At 38.0% G+C, this 22,926-nt stretch overlaps 1 protein-coding gene across 9 annotated transcripts in view; it reads left to right on the forward strand.

The window, feature by feature from the left end:
* TRAK1 (trafficking kinesin protein 1) overlaps positions 1-22,926 on the forward strand; it is a 289,447-nt gene that overhangs the window by 196,006 nt on the left and 70,515 nt on the right. The gene's annotated exons all lie outside the window — the stretch shown is intronic.

The raw sequence follows: 22,926 nt of genomic DNA on the forward strand, positions 1-22,926 counted from the left end.
CATATTGTGTCTCACCCTGTATGATTAAAGGTTTGGGGGGAGCTGCTGGTATCAGCCTTAGATTCGACCCTACAGCAGGTTTCAATAAACTACTATGGAACATTGGGTGTATTTTCCCCAATAGCCGAGGGAGACTAAATTGGACTGTCACTGGATTGATTATTTTTGATATAGGGAATGGCCTTAGAATTTAGGGCCCTCTTTTCTACTGGGAAGTTTCAACTTCAGATATTTAGTTGACCAAAACATTTGTCCCCTACTTTAAATGGTGGTTGGAGGGATCTATGTTTGTCTGCTTGTTTTTTATATTCCTCAGCAGCTTCAGTCAAAGCTTTTTTTGTATCCTCCCAACCTTTCTTTAATGAGTCCATCCACTCGGTTAAAGACATGGATGTTGGGGGTTTCCTAGGTAATTCCGGCATAGGGACAAATTCCATGCTGGTGTTGATTTAGAACAGAGTCAAGCCTGTACTGCTGTGTACTGCATTATTGTTAGCAACTTCTGCAAATGGCAACAGCTCCGCCCAGTTCTCCTGTTGATAATTTACATAGCATCTAATGTATTGTTCCACCATGGCGTTCGCTCTCTCCACTGCCCCGTTGCACGCAGGATGGAACGTTGCCAAAAGCCCTTGGGATACCCAGTGGACTTCAAAAACTCCCTCCAGAACTTAGCAGTAAACTGTACACCTCGGTCTGAGATTACTCTATGAGGTACGCCATGGAGCCTATAGATATGCTTCACGAACAGTTTCGCAAGTTTCTTAGCCGAAGGTTCCATTACTGGCTTGCTTCGAAAATAAGTCAACAGTCCCAATCACCATATTTCCTCCACTCTCAGGTAACTCTACGATAAAGTCCATCTTGATTTCTTCCCACGGCTTCATTGGTTCAGCTACTTGTTGAAGGAGGCCAGGGGTTTTTCCAGTTCTGTGTTTCATTGTGGCACAAATTGAGCAGTTTTTCACATAGCCCTCGATATCAGTTTTCATTTTTGGCCACCAGAACTGTCTCCTGACTAAATTCAAGGTTTTTAAGAACCCAAAGTGTCCCCCAATCGAGAGTCATGGCTACATTTCAGTACCATTAGTCTTAGAGTATTGGGTACATAATTTTTTGTCCCTTTCCAAGCCAATCCTTCATTCATTGTCAAATCGGTTTGATGTTCCACAAACCAGGGATCAGTTGGCTTGGCCTCGGGTGGTTACTTGGCTTGCAGGTTGGGCTCCTGATATCATAGTTTGCACTACCTCCTCCCAATGCCTGTCAAATTGGGGTTTTCTTGACAGGGCATCCACCAGTATGTTTTTCCCCCCTGTGATATATTTCATGTTAAAGTTGAACCTCTTGAAGTATTGAGCCCAGTGGACTTGTTTAGGTGATAGCTTTTGAGGTGTCTTTAGAGCCTCGAGGTTCTTATGATCAGTCCACACTTCAAAAGGCTCCTCCACTCCTTCCAGGAAATCCTCCAATATAGTAAAGCCCATTGCACTGCAAAAGCTTCTTTTTCCCAAACCACCCACCAACACTCTGTGTCTGACACATAAGCACAAGGCATTAGCTGGTTTTGAGAAGTTCTTCTGGAGAAAAATTGCTGTGACAGCCACATCACTAGCATCAGCTTGGACTATAAAAGGTTTGGTCGGGTCCAGGTGTTGGAGGATGGGCTCAGCGGCAAATAGGCGTTTTAAAGTTTCAAAAGATTTCTGACAATCCATTGTTCAAGCAAGGGGTTGATTGGGTTTTGGTTTGGTCGGGGGAGGCCCAGTTTTCAAGAACTCTGTTAAAGGGAGGACCACCTTGGCAAATGAAGGAATAAATTGTCTATAGAAATTGGCAAAATTCAGAAAGCTTTGAAGTTGCTTACATGTTTTGGGGAGTTGCCAGTCTAGCACTGCTCTCACTTTTCCAGGGTCCATTTCAATTCCCTAGTTAGACATTTGGTAGCCTAGGTAATCCAGTGACTGTGGAATTTACATTTTGACAGCTTTACATATAACTTGGTGGCTGAAAGTTTTTTCATCACTTGTCTGACCAATTTGACATGTTCTTCGATGGTTTCACCGAATATGAGAATGTCACCCAGTTAGACGAGGACCCCTTTGTATAGGTGTGGATGTAACACTTCATTGATGAGTTCCATAAATACTGTGGGGGTGGGGGTTGGAGTCCGAAAGGCATGGCTCAGAATTGGAAACTACCCAGAGGGCAGTTGAAGGCAGTTTTCCATTCATCTCCCTCCTTTATGCAGACTTTAGGTAGTAAGGTTCTCTCAGATCTAGTTTGGTGAAGACCTTGCCTTTAGACAGGTGATTTAATAAGTCCTTCATGAGGGGGAGGGGTACATGTTTTTATGCATACCCCGTTCATGCCCCTAAAATCCATGCATAATCTTAAGCCACCATCTTTTTTTTTCTTTGAACAGTACTGGAGAGGCCAACCTAGATTTGGCAGGTTCAATGAAACCTCTGTACAAATTGTTATTGATGTATTTTCTCAACTCAAGTCATTTCAGCTGGTGTCATGGAATACATCCTTGGTTTTTCCCCGAGTTCTAACTCTGTGGCACAATCAGTGGCTTGATGGGGGAGGGGGGTAAAACATTGCATTCTTCTTCACTGAACACCTCAGCCAAGTCCCTGTATTGTTTGGGGACTTGAGGCACACCTGGAGGAGCGTCTGAAGCAGTGGCTATTGTTTCAGGTTGAGGATCTCTGTTGAGTGGCAATTTGTGGGAGGAAGGGGGGCAGTGGGCCAACCCCAATTATGATTTTTCAGTATCCATCCTCTCACTTGATGGTAGGGGCTCATTTATCCAGCCAAGCAAGTCCCAATATGACAGATTCTAACATCTTTGGAGCCACTACAAAACATATGAGTTAATGGTGTCTGTCCATCTAGTTTGATTAACTCTGTCATTTGGGTGGCCGGGATTCCCCCATTAAGGTCCCATCTACTTATTCAAACCTGATTGGGCATTTCAGGTTTTTAGTTTTTATTCCTAATTGTTCAATGATTCGGAGGCCAATAAGGCATATGGAACACCTGGTATCTATTACAGCTTCTATCTCTACTGCCTCCCCTGTATTTGACTGTAAATGGGGGGATGGCAGCACTCACCATGGGGTCGTCTTCTTCATCGGCATCTCTGGGGAGAATTTTTCGGGCCAGAAATTTATTGCTCCCTTCTGTGTGGAGGGGACCCTCTAGCAAACCGGCTAGTGCCTGAATGCTTCTGTGGATTTCTTCGACCCCTGGTGGCTGTACTAGGTTGCGGAGCTTGTGGAACAGGTGCAGGAGCCAGACACTCAGCTGCTCTATGGCCATCCTGGCCACAACGATAGCACTTTATCATTTTTGTGGATTGGGTAGGAGCAACTTCAGCAAGTCTGGTCAGAGGCCGTCTGGCCACAGCTCTCCTAGGAGGGCCTTCAGGAAGGTTTTTTGTGTGTGTGTGGGTTGATTTCCCTGTCTATCCTGAGGGACATTGCATACCAATCCTGCAGAGTCTCAGGTATTCCTCTAATGTTACAGGCCTTGTTAACTTCTGGGTCAATAGTATTCTTGAAATAGTGCAACAGTATTCTTTCAGGCCAGTCCATGAGGTGGCTTGCGACCCTTCTAAAGTCCCATACAAAGTCTTGTAAGGGTCGCTTGCCTTGTTTGATTTCCATTAATTTGTCCTCATTTTCTCCAACTCTGTCAGGATTCTCGAACCTAAACCTAAGGAATTCAGTGAAAGCATTGACATCCTGTAGTTCTGGGGCTTGTTCGTAGTGCAATTGAGCCACCCAATTGGAAGCATCCCCCTCATTCATCTCATCTGTTATTGCAGCGACCAGGTCATGATCTGTTGCATATTGGGTTCTAAACCGTTCTATGTTGGGACCAGATCCGAGTGAGGAAATAAGCAAAATGTTTGCGTCGTCCATCAAACGTTGCTTTAAAAGCCATTTGGTCTGGTCTGAGGGGTGGGTGGGATCACCATAGCAACTGCGGGTTGAGATGGAATGAATGGAGCCTGATGAGAAATGTAGGAACCTTGCAAGGATACTCCAAGGCCGGTTGTGTTGGAGCTCTCTGGAAGAAGGGCTTCTGCAGCTGCTCCAAGGGGGCGGCTGATTTGGCACCTGCTGTGAAAAAGCCGCTTGTTGCATTCTCCCCATTCATGGGAAGAATGGTGTGGCTGCCATCTGCTGCCTGCGCAGATCCCTTTGCTGATCCCGTTGGGGCCAGGCTGCTTCCAAACCAGGTGGTGCAACAGGTGCTGGCATCCACTGGCATTGGACCCACCCTTGACTCTAAAATCCCCACCCTGGAGGAATACTCTCTGCAGTGGGTAATCTCTTTTCTGGTTTTGGAGGGGGAGGGCTTGGGGTTTGTAACATACCCAATGTCTGCTGCATCTGCCATCTCTTCCTTGAAACTTGAGCCTTCTTGGCTGGGCTACTTTACAGGCCACCTCCAACGGATGCCACAGTGCCTCCACTTTTCTTTTCTTTTTTTGTAAATTTTATTTGAGTTTTCACAAAGAGAAATACAAATAAAACATCTTTTTTGAAAGCAGCATAATCCCGGGTTACATTTCTTCGTACAGACACAAATTCAGGTTCATGCTCATTTTTATATTCTATTCCATATCTTATTACTATTTTACATTTTCTACATAGCTTCTCCCCTCTTTTAATTTTCTCAATTTTATTTTAATTATCTCGTCTCAATTCAAATCATTGTATTTATACTTTTTGTCTGTCCTGTTTCAATTATCTATTATCTTTTCTCATTAAACAAAATTTCTCCTGTAGTTACTGATTGGAGTATGACTCCTTTATATCTTTTCTCTAACGTTGCAACATTCAATATAATACACAACTTCCATTCGGATTCTGCTTGTTACATTCTTAAAATACACACTGTATTCTTTAAAAAAGAAAAAAATATATATAAATATATATAATTAAAACAACATTCCATTCCAATTCAATTCTATCATTAATATTAATATTCATTAAAGTCTTAACATCTTTAACATTACTTTTCAATTAAATATCATACTTCTATGGGAACAATATAAGCTTTCCATAGTTAATTCCCCCACCTCTTCACTTATATTTTATAAAACATTAACTAATTAAAATGTTCCCATTCCTTCCTAATTCAATTTTCTCATTTATTTTATTTCACTTATTTTATTCACAAACATTTCACTAAATTACACTAACTATTTTATCCCTCATTTTAATCATACGCTGTTTCCAATTTTCTAAAGTTATTTCTATTACAAATATAACAATACAATCTTATATACCTTTACAGAATCCCTTTTTCAGTTAAATTTTCACCCATTATCTCTAAATAGGTCCTGCTTCTCTATATCTTGCTCCGGTCCTTTGTAACTTCTTTTCCTTTCCTTCTTCCCTCTCTTCTCTCTCTCCCTTTTTACCCCCTTGTCTCTCTACCTCTATTTCTCTCTTCTATATTCCCCTTTTCTGTTGCTTTCCAGTATTATACTTATTTTTCAAATTATTTTTCTTTTCTTTGGTTGTTTTTTTAAGTCTTAAATTCTCCATTCTCTTTCCCCCCTTTCCTTTTTCTTACCCACATAGAATTACTTGTTCATTAAAGATGGCTTCTTCTTTGTCCCAGTCTTCTTGTTTTGCAGTATTTTCTTGTTGTTTCTCATAGTTCCAAATCTCCATTTCTAAGAATTGAAAACGAAGCCAAAAGAACCCTTCCCTTCTTGTGCATCTTCTTTGTACTTTTTAAGTTCCATTTTCAATTCATCCAGAAGTGGTGCCATTGTATAAATTTTTAAACAACCACCCGATTGATTTTAGTCATTCAAATATAATAACCAAAAATCCAAAAATCACCAAATAGTCCAAATACACGCAAGCTGTTTCTTTTTTGCTCTTTTTTTCCCCACTTCCTCTTCCTGGGGTTACTATTTAGTTGCAAAGTTTCAGTTAAAATGTATCTTTTAGAAGTCTTGTTGAAGTTTTACTTTAATTTTTTTTTAATTCCAGGCAGTCTCCTCCCTCTTCCAGATCCTGCCCTTATTCTTTTTCTCTCCCTTCCTGCTTATGAAAAAGAAAGTTTTTAATGTCCAGAAATCTTTATTATCCCTTTGGCATTTTGTTTTATTTTCAGCTTAATTGCTTATTGATGTCAAAGCGGATTTTTCCAATTTCTTATTTAAGTCTCTTAGTTGTCAGTATAGGGAAGGAGAGAAGAAGAAGAAGAAAGCCAAACCTTTCCTTTTCACTTTCCTTCGCTGCTTCCGACTCTGCTTTGGGAGCGATGTTATTTTTTGTAAGTTTAAATTCCAGGGTACCTTGGTTGTTGCTTTTACAATTTAACCCGGTCAGCCAAAACTTTCACTTCTTATCTTCCTCCTGCACATTCTTTTTCCGGTCGAGTTCTTCTTTGTGGTGGCCATTTCTGACCACCGCTGCAACCGCTTCGGAAAGGGAGTAATGGCCAGCTGAGGAGGAGAGATGCGCTCTCCTCGACCCTGCTGGCGGTCTCCCCTCTTCACCACCTCTACGGGGTGGCTTAGCCCCGAAACCAGCCGGCTCGGGCGCTCCAGCGGGCGAGCCCAGACAGAAACTGCGCACGATCGCGGATTTCTGTCTGTCGCCGAAGCCCTTCACACCGGAAGTCCCAGTGCCTCCACTTTTCTGACTAGGGAAAGTAAAGGTGGGCCGCGTTAGGATCCAGCTCGTCTGGAGAAGTTGTGGCTGTGAGACATAACTTTCCATCTTAAGTTGTTGGAGTTGTTCTGGGATTCCTGCGACTGGCTTTGGGATGGAGGCCACAGGTTGCAGTCTTGGGAGGTGTCCAATCCCAACGTCCCCCCACATCTCCATCCTGTCTCTCGGGCCGTCCTCAGAGGGCTGGAGAAAGAGAGGCATTCAGGCAGCATCTCCTCCGGTCTCACCCCTGGATTCAGCTCCGTCTGGCAGCTTCTCCATGAGTCTGTCTCCGTGGGCTGGGCTCCTAACCTCTGTCTCTCCTCTGCAGCCTCTAATGCCTGCATCACCTCTTCAGAAGGGGGGCTGGGGCTTCAATTAATCTTCTGGTGTCCAGCTCCATAGCCCATTCTGTATCTTCTTTCATCTTCACTGAGTCTTCGCACTGCTCCATCTTTGGAATCAGTGCTGGGGCTTAGCACCCCTGACAGCCCCCTTTTGGGGTGCTGGAGGTCATTAGAGATTCGGGATAAAGTCAGCATTCCAGGAAACCTCCATTCCAATCAGTAACTCGGAGACAAACATATCTCAAAATTACCTTTATTAGAATGGCACCTGGCACATCTGCAGAATCCCAAATCTAAAAGTTTTTGGGCTTCCCACAATTACCCAAACTACAAATCCATCCTCCCTTGGCTGTCATCACATCACATGACCCAATCACGATCCATCCAAAAGTAAGATCCTTATTTCATCCTGCGCCATACTTAATGGCCTTGAACTAACAAAAGAATTTTATTTTGTCTACTTAAGGCTACTCAATTGAAATCACCCCCTTCCTACTCTCTCAGGCTATGTGGCAGTGTGGAATATGGCTTCCAAAGCTAACACCCTTCATTATAAAAATGTTTTCATCTGCAAAAATATATTATCTCAAAAGTTACATTTGAACTGGATCATAGTGATTATCCTGCTATATAAATAATTCTTATTGAAGGAATTAAAGGAGAAATATCCTTTATCAAACTATATGTTATTATTTCAAATTCAACATATCATTTAGTGAAAACATTTTCCATTTATTATAGTGACTTTTAATTATATAACCTATCATTGATTTTTACAATCATTTGGCTATAAAATAGTTTTAGTTTGAATCTCATTTCTGTACTTCTTGATAATATAGTATCAAATTGGATATGACCCAACCTATGTCCCTTTTTTCTTTTTTCTTTGTTTTTATTATGTATTTTCACATTTATATATCTCATTCTCATCTTTAACAACACTGTGGCATTGTTGTTACATATACAAATCTCCATACATTTATATTCACGGATTTATATACACTGCTCAAAAAAATAAAGGGAACACAAAAATAAGACATCCTAGATCTGAATGAATGAAATATTCTTATTAAATACTTCGTTCATTACATAGTTGAATGTGCTGACAACAAAATCACACAAAAATTATCAATGGAAATCAAATTTAGCAACCCATGGAGGTCTGGATTTGGAGTTACACTCAAAATTAAAGTGGAAAAAAACATTACAGGTTGATCCAACTTTGATGTAATGTCCTTAAAACAAGTCAAAATGAGGCTCAGTAGTGTGTATGGCCTCCAAGTGCCTGTATGACCTCCCTACAATGCCTGGGCATGCTTCTGATGAGGTGGCAGATGGTCTCCTGAGGGATCTCCCACACTTGGACTAAAGCATCCCCCAACTCCTGGACAGTCTGTGCTGCAATGTGGCATTGGTGGATGGAGCAAGACTGATGTCCCAGATGTGCTCAATTGGAGTCAGGTCTGGGGAACGGGTGGGCCAGTCCATAGCATCAATGCCTTCATCTTACAGGAACTGCTGACACATTCCAGCCACATGAGGTCTAGCATTGTCTTGCATTAGGAGGAACCCAGGGCCAACTGCGCCAGCATATGGTCTCACAAGGGGTCTGAGGATCTCATCTCGGTACCTAATGGCAGGCAGGCTATCTCTGGCGAGCACATGGAGGGCTGTGCGGCCCCCTAAAGAAATGCCACCCCACACCATTACTGACCCACTACCAAACTGGTTGTGCTGGAGGATGTTGCAGGCAGCAGAATGTTCTCCACAGCATCTCCAGACCCTGTCACGTCTGTCACATATGCTCAGTGTGAACTTGCTTTCATCTGTGAAGAGCACAGGGCGCCAGTGGTGAATTTGCCAATCTTGGTGTTCTTTGGCAAATGCCAAAAGTCCTGCACGGTGTTGGTCTGTAAGCACAACCCCCACCTGTGGACGTCGGGCCCTCATACCACCCTCATAGAGTCTATTTCTGACCATTTGAGCAGCCACATGCACATTTGTAGCCCGCTGGAGATCATTTTTCAGGGCTCTGGCAGTGCTCCTCCTGTCCCTCCTTGCACAAAGGCGGAGGTAGCGGTCCTGATGCTGGGTTGTTGCCCTCCTACGGCCTCCTCCACGTCTCCTGGTGTACTGGCCTGTCTCCTGGTAGCACCTCCATGCTCTGGACACTACGCTGACAGACACAGCAAACCTTCTTGCCACAACTGCACTATCTGAGCCACTTGTGTGGGTTGTAGACTCCGTCTCATGCTACCACTAGAGTGAAATCACCGCCAGCATTCAAAAGTGACCAAACCATCAGCCAGAACATAGGAACTGAGAAGTGGTCTGTGGTCACCACCTGCAGAACCACTCCTTTATTGGGGATGTCTTGCTAACTGCCTATGCTTTCCACCTGTTGTCTATTCCATTTGCACAACAGCATGTGAAATTGATTGTCAATTAGTGTTGCTACCTAAGTGGACAGTTTGGTTTCACAGAAGTGTGATTGACTTGGAGTTACATTGTGTTGTTTAAGTGTTCCCTTTACTTTTTTGAGCAGTGTACATTTTTCTTATTTCTACTATTCTTATTCCTACTATTCAACCATTCGTACCAATTATCCCATACCACATAATACTTTGACTCTTCTTTGCCTTTTAGTTAGTGAGTTTGTCCATCTCAGCACATTCTAATATCTTTTGTATTACTAATTCCTCCAGCAGTATACTATCTTGCTTCCAATATTGTGCGACTGCAATCCTTGCTGCTGTCGCTACGTGTAATATCATATATTTGGTTTTTTATTACATTTCCCCTTAATTATTCCTAAAAAGAACAGTTCAGGTTGAAGTCTATTTGACATTTCGTTATTTTTTGCAACCAACTCCATATTTTGATCCAATATTTTTTGGCTTCAGAGCATCGCCACCACATGTGGAAGAAAGTATCCTGGCTCTGTTTACATTTCCAAATTCATATTCATATTAGGATACATCTGCCAACCTCATTGACACCAAATGCCAATGGTATAACATCTTATAAAGATTCTCCTTATAAGTGTGGACCTTGTAAATGTATAATTCTTACTCCATATTTTTTCCCAGTCTTCTAAATCTATGTTGTGTCCAAAAAATTTTTATCCATGGTAAAAAATAATGGACCCTTTTACTACATTATCTTCCATATCAAATCTTAGCAAGTAATTATATGTTCTTGTTATAAATTTCTCCTCTTGGCCTACTAAAATTTTATCTAACTGTTGTAACTCATTATCGAATCCATATTCTTCTGCATCTTTTTTATATCTTGCTTGCAACTGAAGGTATGGCCACCAATCTATGATTATTCCTTGGTCTTTCAACTCCTGATTAGTTTTTAATTTCCCCTGGTTATCTAATATTTAATTATACCTAACCATGTTGCCTAAATGTAATATATTAGGGTAGATCGTCGCCTCCATGGTGCATAGCCAGCCAGGTATTTTCATATAGCGTTTTTTCCTAATCTTTTCCCAAATCTGTATCAGTGAATCCTTCATTTGATGTCTGTAAAAAATATGAATGCTTCTTGCTTCTCTTTTCCCACAGGAAGGCATGCCACCCCATCTGCAGGTAGTGTCCTTCCAGAGTTAAAATCTTTTTGTTATTTAAGTTTACCCATTCCCTAATGCATACCAGTGCTGCAGCATTATAATAAAGTTCCCATTCTTGGAGTCGGAAGCCACCTACTATCCAGTAGTGCTGTTAATTTTATTCAAGCCTTCTTGCCTAACCATACACATTTTATAGTGATTTTATTTAATTCTGCAAAAGCTTTTAATCTAATTTTATGGGGATAGTTTGAAATAGATAAAGTAATTTAGGTAAAACATTCATTTTAATAATAGCTATTCTTCCTAATAGGGATAATTGTAATTTCCCCCATAATTCCAAATCTTTCTTTATTTGCTGTAACAATTTAATGTAATTATCTTCTTTTATCAAGGAACATCTTGTGATAAACCATATTCCTAGATATTAGACCTTCTTTGTAACTTGCAATCCCGTTTCCCTTTCTAATTCTCTTTTCTGATTCTCTGTTAAATTTTTAACTATTATTTTAGTCTTTTCTTTGTTAATTTTGTGGCCTGCCACCTCTCCACATTTTTCTATTTCTTGTATTAAAATATTTTCCATCTCCATTGGTTCTTCTATGAAAAATACCAGGTCATCTGCAAATGCCTGGGTTTTGTATTTTTTTTAATTTTAGTTCCTTTTATTTCTGGGTTTTGTCTAATTCAAATTAATAATACTTCTAATGTCAGGATAAAAAGTAGAGGTGACAACCGACATCCCTGTCTTACTCATTATCTTAAATGTCCCTGTGGTATCCTCATTTAATATTACGCTCGCATTTTGAGTACTATATATCGGCTCTATTGATATTTTTTTCAAATTTATCTCCAAAGTTCATATCTTTAATTTGTTGGATCATAAACTGCCAATTTAGATTATCAAAAGCCTTTTGGGCATCCAGGAAAATTAGCGCAGCTTGTTTTTCTGGATGGACTTCATAGTACTCCGATATGTTTACCACCATTCTTGTATTATTCCTAATCTGTCTTGTCAGCAAAAATCCATTTTGATTGGGATGTATGATTTCATTTAATATTTTTTTCATCCTTTCTGTTATTATATTTGTGAATATTTTGTAGTCGGCATTCAGCAATTGAGATTGGCCTGTAGTTTTTTATTTGTTTATTATCTGTACCCTCTTTCGGCATCAAGGAGATACATGCCTCCCTCAAAGATTCGGGTAGCCTTGCTTCCATCAATGCGTCATTATGCACTTCCAACATTAACAGCTATATCAATTCGCCCATATTTTTATATATTTCTCCTGGAAGCCTGTCTGGGCTCAGAGTTTTGTTATTTTTCTGCTTTTGCACTGCCTTTTTCAGTTCTGTTAATGTTATTTGTTTAGCATTTCTCTCTTTTCTTCTGCTATCGGAGGTATGCCTTCCCTTTTCAAATAATGCCTTATTTTATCCTTTGCTATTTCTTCTTGTTATAGAGACTTTCAAAATAGTTTTGAGTAATTCTTTCTTTCTCTTCTATTTTATGTTGTAAGTTCTCATCTTCATCCTGCAACTGCTGTATTATCCTTTTCTCTCTCTCTTTGTTTAATTTCTAAGACAGCCACCTCCCCGATTTTCAAAAAAGTTCAAAAAAGTTTTGTTTTACAAATTTTAAATTTCTTGCATTTTCTTCTAGATCTAATAGTTTATGTTTAGCTAAAATCATTTCCTCCTTAATTTGGTCATTCTGTGGTTTTATTTGTAATTGGGTTTCTAATTTTTTGATCTCCTCCTGTAATGTATTATCTTGTTTCCATTTCTCTTTGTTTCTCTTCAACCTGTATGCTATTGTTATTCCACGTATATACGCTTTCATAGTATCCCATAAATTTTGTAATGCTGTATGTTGTTTCGTGTTTTCTTTGAAAAATAGTTCCAATTCTTTTTTAATCCTTTGAATATATTCTTTTTCTTTTAAGACCTGTGGATTTAATGTCCATCTTCCTTTTTTTCTTTTGGCCTCTCCAGGTTATTTAAGGTGGTTGTGGTCTGCCTATGTGTTTGGCATTATTTCTAGTGCCTCTATCTCCTTCCCCATTCATCCAAACCATGTCAGTCCTTGACCATGATTGTGGGAGTTGGAATAGAAAATAAATTTATTCTCTTTTGGTTTTAGATTCCTCCACATATCTATCAAATTTAGTTCATCTGTCATCTCAAAAAAGGCTGTTGGTAAAGTTTTCCTTTTCTTTCTGTTTTTTATTACTAACACAATTGTTTTTAATATCCACTACTGCATTATAATCACCAACTATACATATATTCCCTTGTCCTATTCCTATAATTTTTTCATGCAACTTACTGTAAAACTTCTGGTTGTCATTAGGGTCGTATATAACTACTAATAGCATTGATTTTTGACATATTGTCACTTCAATTATTAATATTCTTTCTTTTACATCTGTATAAATTTGTTTTGCTTTAATTCCTTCCCTAACATATACAGCTCTTTTTTTCTGTCTGCCAATGCTACATAGAGCATTAGCAAGCTATATGCCCCTATTTCCTACAATATTCATAACTTTAAGTATATTTATGCTATTCCCCATCACCTTGCAGAATCCCCTTTTAAAATATTAATCAGCCATTATCTTTGCGTCTTCTAAATAGACAATTTCTTTTCATTTTTTTACACTTCCCATATTTCTTTGTTTCCAGATCCTGTTTCTTACCCCTTCTTTTCCCTTCCATTTTCCCCATTATTCTTCCACTCCAGTTTTTATCCCCCTCCCTATTTGTAACTTCCTTCCACCCTTCAATTTTCTGCTGTTTCTTTTTGCCTTTTTTAATTTTACAGATATTCCCCTTTTTATTTACCTTCTTACATCTCCTATTTTTATTTCCCACTCTTTTCCTCTTTCTTTTCAGAATTCTTTGTTTTCAATGATAGTTAAAAATGGCCTCTTCTATAGTCAACTCCACCTCCTCTTCTGTCTTTTGTCTTTGTTGTTCATATTCTTCAATCACGTTTCCAAAAAAATTAAAGCAAAACCTGATTCACCTTGTTTTTGTAATGTTTCTTTCATGTTTCTAAGTTCCATTTTTAAGTCCAGAAGAGATATCTCCATTTTGCACATTTCTGTCTAATAATTTAATCAAAATAGTGTCTATGAGGTTAGTTCCAACAATCAACCTTTATTTTATTCCTCTCAAATTTTTAGATCACAAATAGTCCAATACCAAGTCCATACCAAAATCAGCAATTAATCCCAGGGCAGAGTCTTCGTACTTTCTTTGTTTCAATGTTTCAATTTTTCAAAGTTCTTACTTACCGCTTCTTTTTCGGCACTAGGTTTTTTTTTCACATTTGATGTCACAGTCTGCTAATCTTCTTTTCCTTGTTTCGTGTGTCACGGCCTCCGGTCCGCCATATCAGAATGACAGGAAGCTTTCACGCTGGGTCTAGGGGGTTTCCTCCACTGCAGCGGGTGGTTGCCTTCCACCATGTTGCCCCCCTGGGCTTCCCCTTTCTTCTGCATGTCCCTCCAAGACCTGCGACCCTCTGGAGGGCATCCAGACACGAGAGATTGGGTCCAAGGAATGGAGTCCGTTCTCTTTTCCCTGCACCACCATTACATCACCGCTGGAAGTCGTAAAACCCTTTCTTATTCTTAGTTCTTGAAAGAAGAAGCTTTCAATTTAAAAAATGCCAATATATTAAAACACATTCTAGGCTTTCCACTGGGAGGCATTGAAATAGAAATTGCAAGGAGTTTCATTTCCGTAGCTGCAGTTCATCTAAAACATTGAAATGTTTTGAATCCCAGTTTTTCATTTCTCTACTTAATTTTTTTCAAGTTAGTATGTAATTATTAATCAAAAAACATTAATACTTTAATAATAGTAATGCTTAAATATTTACTATAGGAATCCCTAAAATACCTATTTAGTTTTTATATGAAAATAATATTTTCAAATTAAATAATTTTTGCCTAATATTTTAATCAACTTATATAACTTTTATCTTTTTATGCATTGTTTTTCTCATCCTCTTCTTCCTCCTATCTTTGAAAACCATCAATGATGATGATGATGATGATGATAGAATAAAAGAATTGGAAGGGTATTATAGTCTAAACTCCTCCTCAAGCAGGAGACCCTATACCATTCTGGACAAATGCCTATCTTCTGGAAAATCTCCAGTGATGGAGCACCTACAAGGTCTGGAAGCAAGCCATTGCCCAGATTAATTGTTTTCACTGACAAAAAATTTCTTCTTAGTTCTATGTTGGATCTCTCCTTGATAAATTTCCATCTGTTTCTTCTTTTCCTATCCTCAGATGCTTTGGAAAGTTGGTTGATCCCCTCTTCTCTATGACAGCCCCTCAAATATTAGAAGACTACTATTAGATTAATCATAGCCTATTCTCCTCCCCTCTTCTGTGTGCCACGTCTCCATGGCTAGCTTCCTAATCTTACAGTCCCACTTAGACAGAACCCCCCCCCAAAGAATCCTTTAAAGACCCACCATGATCCACAAGGGTTGACATACTGAGATGTCCTTTTCCACTTTGCAGCCAGTTAAGTCCTCCAAATTAATGTATATATTTCCTTAACTGTTATTTAATTTACATTCTTTTTATTTAATTTGTTTCCTTATTTATTGAATTTTCTTTTCTGCTTTCCTTTAAATCAAAAGGGTAAAAAAGAATTAATAGAACAATATAATTTCTTTTACTCCGTAACTCAGCTTGTGTTTGCACCTACTTTCCACTGTTCTATGGACAAATAATATGTTGATTTTTTTCAGTCTTTGAAGAGTGTTCTACCAGAATTACAAGTCAAAACAAAAATCAGTTATACATTGTTATAGCTTGTAATATATAATTTAAACATCATCACACTCAATAAACTTTTCATTACCAACATTCTGATATATAGTTTGCACATAGAATTAGTATACCTATGCAGCTAGATTTGTTGAATTGAAGGTATGCATATTTAATTCAGTGAGAGTCTTAATAATTGATAAGAATCTATCTTAAATTTTCCTAGATAGATATGTGTATATAAGAATGCACTGTATATAGTTTCCTGAAAAACAAGGAAAAATATTTGTATCTAAATGGTAATTCTTTTAAGAGGTCCCCTATACAAAACTAAATTTAAAAATCCACTATAATAAAAATATCAAATTGATGTTCCACGCAAAATTAAATTTGCTGAATGCCCATGGTATGCATGGTTAAAGGCTGCCTTCTCTATTGCTTGTTATCCTCAGTTTGCTTAATCTGTTGTATTGGATTGTATCATTATTTCTTTGCTTTCTCTTAGGTCTTTATATATACTTTGATTTTGCATTTTAAGAGAGGAAACATTCAGATTTAATTATACCTCCTAAATAGAAGATAAAGGAAGTCTCATCTTTGGTAGGTGAGGACATTTCAAGTTGCACCTCCATAGGAGAATTAGTGCTAATGATGTAATTGTGAAATTAATCTATTTCTACACCTGACATTCTTTATATTTAGCTGCTATGACTGATACAGTACAAGATTGTGGTTTCTTCCAAAGAGGAGCCCATTCTGCTATGATATAGTTAGAATTTACATAATCTTATGGAGGCTAATGATGACAAATTATATTCTCAGATTGTGCCAGAGAATATTGTGCCAGAGAATATTGTGCCAGAATAGATTGGCTCTATTTGGGGGTAGATGCAAACTAGTCATAAACATATTTGTGTGCTGGATAAGAATATAATTACTTTGGATTGTCATCCTATGAATGCTTGTCAGTTAAATTGGATCATAGACACAAGGTGCAGATCCTACAGGTGTACCTACTGCCTTCCTACCCAGCAGCATCCTTTCTTCAGATTTTGAACCTGGATTTTAAAATAAGGATAGAAATCTCCTGCCTTTTAGTGTTTGGAGGACTATAATTTCCATGTTATGGATACCATATCAAGTTGAGCCCAAGAGTTCATGGTCTCTGTGGAAACCATGTGTTTTCCTATTCCAATTTTGGGCCCCATATACATAAGCAAACCCACATTGGATCTTGCCTTTCCTTTGGAGCACTTGCAGTGCGATCTGGAGAAGGAGTATTACCACCCAGGTAATATAATGATCAGATCACTTCTTCATGCAGATGCAGTTAATTGCCACCCAAGAGTTCTATGGAACAGGACCTATTTAAATAATCCTCCCCAGGCATATAATGGTTGGTGCCTGCTGGTGGACACTTAGGGAATTTGCTGAATTCCCTTAAAGTCTGGTTTCCTGTTGGTATCATGATCTTGCTGATGGTATTAAGCCTTGATCAAATGTATTTGGGTGATCATTTCCTTGTTGGGGAAGAACCAAAATCATACATGCTGGGTTGCTGTGATCAAGATAGCATTGTTTGTACAAATGGCTGGCCTTTGTTGGGATTTGGATGGAGTAGGTGTGTCTTTTGAATCTTGCAACAACCCTCAATACCATCAACAATGATATCCTGGGCTGCTTTCAGAAGTTGAGAATTAGGAGCACTGTATTTTAATGGTTCTCTTTATTCTTTGATAGTTGTTCCAATCAGCAGAGATGGAACAGCAAAGATTGCTCTGATGTTATTTTCTTGTCGGAGACCACAAAGATGGATTCTCTCCCACTTCTATTTAACATGTATATGAAAGAGATTATCTAAAGATTCAGACTTGATATTATAAACATTGATGATAACCAGTTGTACCTCACTAGCACCATTAGACTGGTTATATCATTTAAATCCTGTTTAAGCACTGGAGGCATGAGGGTCTAAATGTGTGAGAACAGGCTTTAATTAAATATTTAATACTATAGAATTATTGTTATGTATTGGAATTATATGTCTGCTTCAGATATGTCTATTGACAGGGTTACTCTTCCCCTGAAGGTGTAGCTTTGTGATAGGGTGTGTGTGTTCTTCTGGAATCATGGCTTCTGAAAGATCATAGGTCAAGCATGAAGTTACCAGAAGTTCAACAATTCTGGACAGGTCTCATCAGAGAAGCCAGACAAAGAATGCCTCTCTCATAAACAATATGGAGAGATGTATTTCACACAAACCATACCAAATCAGTCAGTGCCCATGATAATAAGGACAGTGCTAGGTGTTGAAGTTCTTGGACCATTACTGTTGGCTGAACAACCAAGGGCAGCAGCTTGAGAAATATTGTTAACCCATTGCAAATATACAAACAGTGAAAACAGTGTTATTCAAATCAAGTCAAACAACAAGAAGAAGAGCATTTAGAATCAAGTAACAGAATATAAATTAGCATATCAATGCTGATTTATAATATGAAATAAAGTATTCACAAAAGCAGAATTGGAAGAAATGCAAAGGTCTACTCAGGGCAACGAAATTGAAGCCTTGCTAGAAATAGGTCAGATAGTAGAGGCAAGCATGGTCTGACCTACAGGTGCTTTAGAAAATAGCTTGACCCCTTCCTCTATATAGCAGCCCCTCAAATATTGGAACACTGCTATCATGTCTCCCCTAGTCCTTCTCTTCATTAGACTAGCCATACCCAGTTCCTGTAACCGTTCTTCGTATGTTTTAGTCTCCAGTTCCCTAATCATCCTGGTTGCTCTTCTCTGTACTTGTTCTAGAGTCTCAACATCTTTTTTATAGTGTGGTGACCAAAACTGGATGCAGTACCCTAGATGTCTTACTAAGGCTTTATAGAGTGGTGTTAGTACTCACTTGATCTTGATTGTATCCCTCTGTTAATGCAATTTAGGATTGCATTAGCTTTTTTGGCTGCTGCTGCACACCGCTGGCTCATATTTAGCTGGTTGTCCACTAAGACTCCAAGATCCCTCTCACAGTTACTGCTATTGAGCCTGGTTTCACCCAGTCTATATGTGTACTTTTGGTTTTTCTTGCCTAAGTGTAGGACTTCATTTTTTTCTATATTGAATTTCATTTTATTAGATATGGCCCAGTGTTCTAGTCTGTCAAGATCCATCTGGATCTTGAGCCTATCTTCTTGGGTGTTAGCTATTCCTGCCAGCTTAGTATCATCTGCAAATTTGGTAAGTTCCCCTTCTATTTCCTCATGTAAGTCGTTAATGAAGATATTGAAGAGTACTGGGCCTAAGATGGAATCTTGTGGCACTCCACTGCTTACTTCCCTCCATGTAGACTTAGACCCATTAAGGACTACTTGTTGAGTATGGTTTGTCAGCCAGTTGCGAATCCATCTGGTGCTGCTGCTATCTATTCCATTTTTTTTCTAGCTTACCAAGAAGTAGGTTGTGGTCTACTTTGTCGAATGATCTCATTGACGACCCTCACTCTGTCAAGTACCTTGGAGTACTCCTATCGAATGACCTAAGTACCAGAGCTCACTGCAGCAGTATTGCCAAAAAGGCTTTAAGAGTTGTAAATTGAATCTTACAAAGCTTCTCCTCTGGTAATATTGATTTACAAACTAAGCATACAAAAACTTTGCTAGACCAATACTTGGATACAGGTCCGCTGTCTGGAATCTGCACTGTATATCAGACATTAATGCAATTGAGCAAGTCCAGAAGTATTTTACAAGAAGAGTACTACACTCCTCTGTTCACAACAAAATACCCTACACTACCAGACTTGAGATTCTAGGCTTAGTACATAAAATTATCTGTTACAATGTCTTACCAGTTAATGAATATTCAACTTTAATCACAACAACACAAGAGCACACAACAGATATAAAGCTAATGTAAACTATTCCAAACTTGATTGCAGGAAGTACGATATCAGCAACAGAGTGGTCAATTTCTAGAACTCACTACCTGAATCTGTTGTCACATGTTCAAATCCGCACTCCTTTTCCCTCAAACTAACCTCTATTGACCTCACCCTATTCCTAAAAGGTCTGTAAGGGGCATGCATAAGTGCATAATCGTGCCTACCGTCCCTGTCCTATTGTCCCCAATTATTCGTACCTATTTCATGTATTTATACTTATGTTTATTCTTATTTCTATTATATTGTAAGTGTTTGACAAATAAAATAAATAAATAAAATATGCAATACGAAAGCAACAAGAAAGGAGGTGAATTAGAATAAAATAGATAATGGAAATAGTGGAGAAAAGGATGAGGAAGATGAAGAATTGGCCAGCACCAAGTTAAGATCAATGCATGGTTTTTGGTTGAAACCCCTGGCCGGTCTCCACCATTGCTAAGCAGTTTAACAACATACTGCAAGTGATTTCCGGTGACGTCTTCCTCATTGATGGATCGGAGATTTAGAAAGTAGGAAATTATAGATTATTAAAATGAAAGATTGGAACTGATATTTTTTGTTATTGGAATGCTTGTTTTTTGTCAAACTATATACAGAGATAAATAGAATCAATGTGAAAAAGAGAACTTAGGATAAGTTTATTGACTATGTTTAATGAATTTATAGAATATAGTTGAAATGAATTATGAGGATTTTTGTAATGAGACTAATATCAGTTTTTATGATGATTTGAAATTGACTAATTTTTCTTTTTGAAATTATGAATGTTTTTGATGTAAGTGAAGGGGACAGTACCGTGCGGAATCTGACTTGAAAGGTATATATGTTATGTAGTTGCTAGGAGATTATTATTATTAATTTTAAGGTAATTAAAAAGTTAAATGATTACATTGATTTAAAGGAGACCTAATTAAATTATATATAAAGTATAGAGGTGGCACACTAATTGGTAATTGTGGGGGAAAATTTTTTGAAATGTTTAAACTGAGATGGAATTTTTGAAATGATGAAATAAGAATATGCAATGAAATTGCAAACCTTTTATACTTTTATACCAGATAAAAGTATAAAGCACAATGAATATGAAGACATGAGAATTATTTAAAGTTAAAAGAAATAGGTCAAGAAATGAATTGAAAATTTATAAAATAAGCTTGAGGAAAAAATTTGGGAAAATCAATAGAAAATATGTAAAGTAATGATAAGATATGAATTTAAATGTTTGTATGGAAATGTGAAAACCTGGAATCATGCTATTCACTAAAAAAAGATGTTTTTAAAATGTGGAAAACTGAAATAAATTTTTTACAAAAAAAATAACAACATACTGCAAGGACGTAAAGTTAAAAATTGGTTAACCTCTGGTAAATAGAATTCTTTATTGACCAAGTGTGATTGGATAGACAAGGAATTTGTCTTGGTGCAAATGCTCACAGTATACATAAAAGAAAAGATACTCGTCAAGAGTCAAGAATCATAAGGTACAACACTTAATGATAGTCATAGGATACAATAAGCAATGAAATCATACTAGGAAACAGTCAATATAAATTGTAAGGATACAAGCTACAAAGTTACAGTCATACAGTCACAAGTGGGAGGAGATGGGTGATAAGGAGTGATGAGAAGATTAACAGTAATAGTAGTGTAGATTTTGTAAATAGTTGAACAGTGTTGAGGGAATTATTTGTTTAGCAGAGTGATGGCTTTCAGGAAAAAAATGTTCTTGTATCTAGTTGTTCTGGTGCACAGTGCTCTATAGCATCGTTTTGAGGGAAGGAGTTGAAACAGTTTATGTCCGGGATGTGAGGGGTCTGTAAATATTTTCACAGCCCTCTTTTTGACTCATGCAGTATACAGGTCTTTGATTGAAGGCAGGTTGGTAGTAATTGTTTTTTCCGCAGTCCTAATTATCCTCTGAACTCTGTGTCTGTCCTGTTGGTTGCAGAATCAGACCAGACATAGAGGTGCAGAACTTATCTGATAATAAAAGATCCAATAATAGGGGCAGTTTGAGCAATTATAAGCCGATTTCTTGCTTACCAACAACTTTCAAATTGCTAACTGGTGATGTAGTTGATGCAATCTAACAGCATCTATTTGAATACAAGCTCCTTCCACCTGAGCAGAAAGGACATTACTCAAACAATAGGGGAATCAAAGATCAATTCCAAATTGACAAGATTATTCTGAAAAACTACAAGAAGAAGAAAGAACAGCTTGAATGTATCATGGATTATTACAAGAAGGCAGTTGGCACCATGCCACATGAATAGATAATCAGGTGCTTAGAAATAATAGGAGTCAGTAGAAACATAAGGTTATATGCAAAGATCAATGGCACAATGGAAGACATAGTTATTGGTCAACAGAGACCATAGGTAGATCAATATCAAGAGAGAATCTTTCAAGGGCTAACTTTCAAGATTGCTGTTACTGCTCGTATTGATTCATTTTTCAACACTACAGGTAATCTTCAACTTATAATCACAGTTGAGTCCAACATTTCCATTGTTAAGCAAGAAAGTTATTAAGTGGGTGTCTCATTTATGTCCTTTCCAGCCACAATTGTTAAGTAAATCATTGCAGTTAAGTTAATAACATGGTTATTAAGTAAATCTGGCTTCCCCATTAATTTTGCTAATCAGAAGGTTGCAAAAGGTGATTATATGACCCTGGGAAACTGTAACCATCATATACATCCCAATTGCCAAGCATCCTAATTTTGATCAGATGACCATGGGGATGCTGCAATAGTCATAAGTGTGAAAAATGGTCGTAAGTCATTTTTTTCAATGCTGTTATAACTTTGAACTTACAAATGTTGTAAGTTGAGGACTACATGTATAAACAATTCAGGTTATACCAATCAGGCATCAAAAACATCTACCAGGTTATCTCATCTCCTTTACATGAAAAATCAAAATACATCTGAAATAAAATCGCTAGTCAACACTGGCCATGTATACAGTCAGGATATTGTAGTGGAAGTTGAACTTGACAAATCTGTCTCCCTCACCAACAGTAGGGGGAAAACAGTGAAAACTGAAGGAATCAAGATGACCTATGAAAATAACCTCAAGAATCTGGATGGAGAGATCACTACAAATACCTGGGCATCCTTCACATTGATATCAAGCACACCAAAATCAAGAAGAAGGTTAGAAATAAATACATAAGAGTGAAGAAGATTTTAATGTCCAAGTCAATGAAAGAAATGCCATCAAGGTGGTTAATAACTGAACAATTCCAGTTATTAAATACACGGTTGGAATAATGGACTGGATTTAAGCAAAACTAAAAGCCCTGAATAAGAATACTAGAAAAACAATGAATCTTGTTCTTCATCCAAATATCAATATTAACATATTCTACTTAACAAAGAAAAAAGCTGTGCATGGAAATACAGCAGGCAGTTGAATAAGAAAAAAAGGCACTAAAAGAATAACTTGAGGCTACAGAATAAGATACACCAAAGCTGGTATACCATAAACTTTATTGATCGAACTATCCTGTGAGAAAGCTCAAATGTAGAATATAAAAGAGACACAGTAAGGCAAAGTATTACATAGGTTGTACA

This window comes from Notechis scutatus, chromosome Z, assembly GCF_049901735.1.
Source record: "Notechis scutatus isolate UNSWTSFEM ecotype Mainland chromosome Z, rNotScu1.2, whole genome shotgun sequence".
Classification (NCBI taxonomy): Eukaryota; Metazoa; Chordata; class Lepidosauria; order Squamata; family Elapidae; genus Notechis; species Notechis scutatus.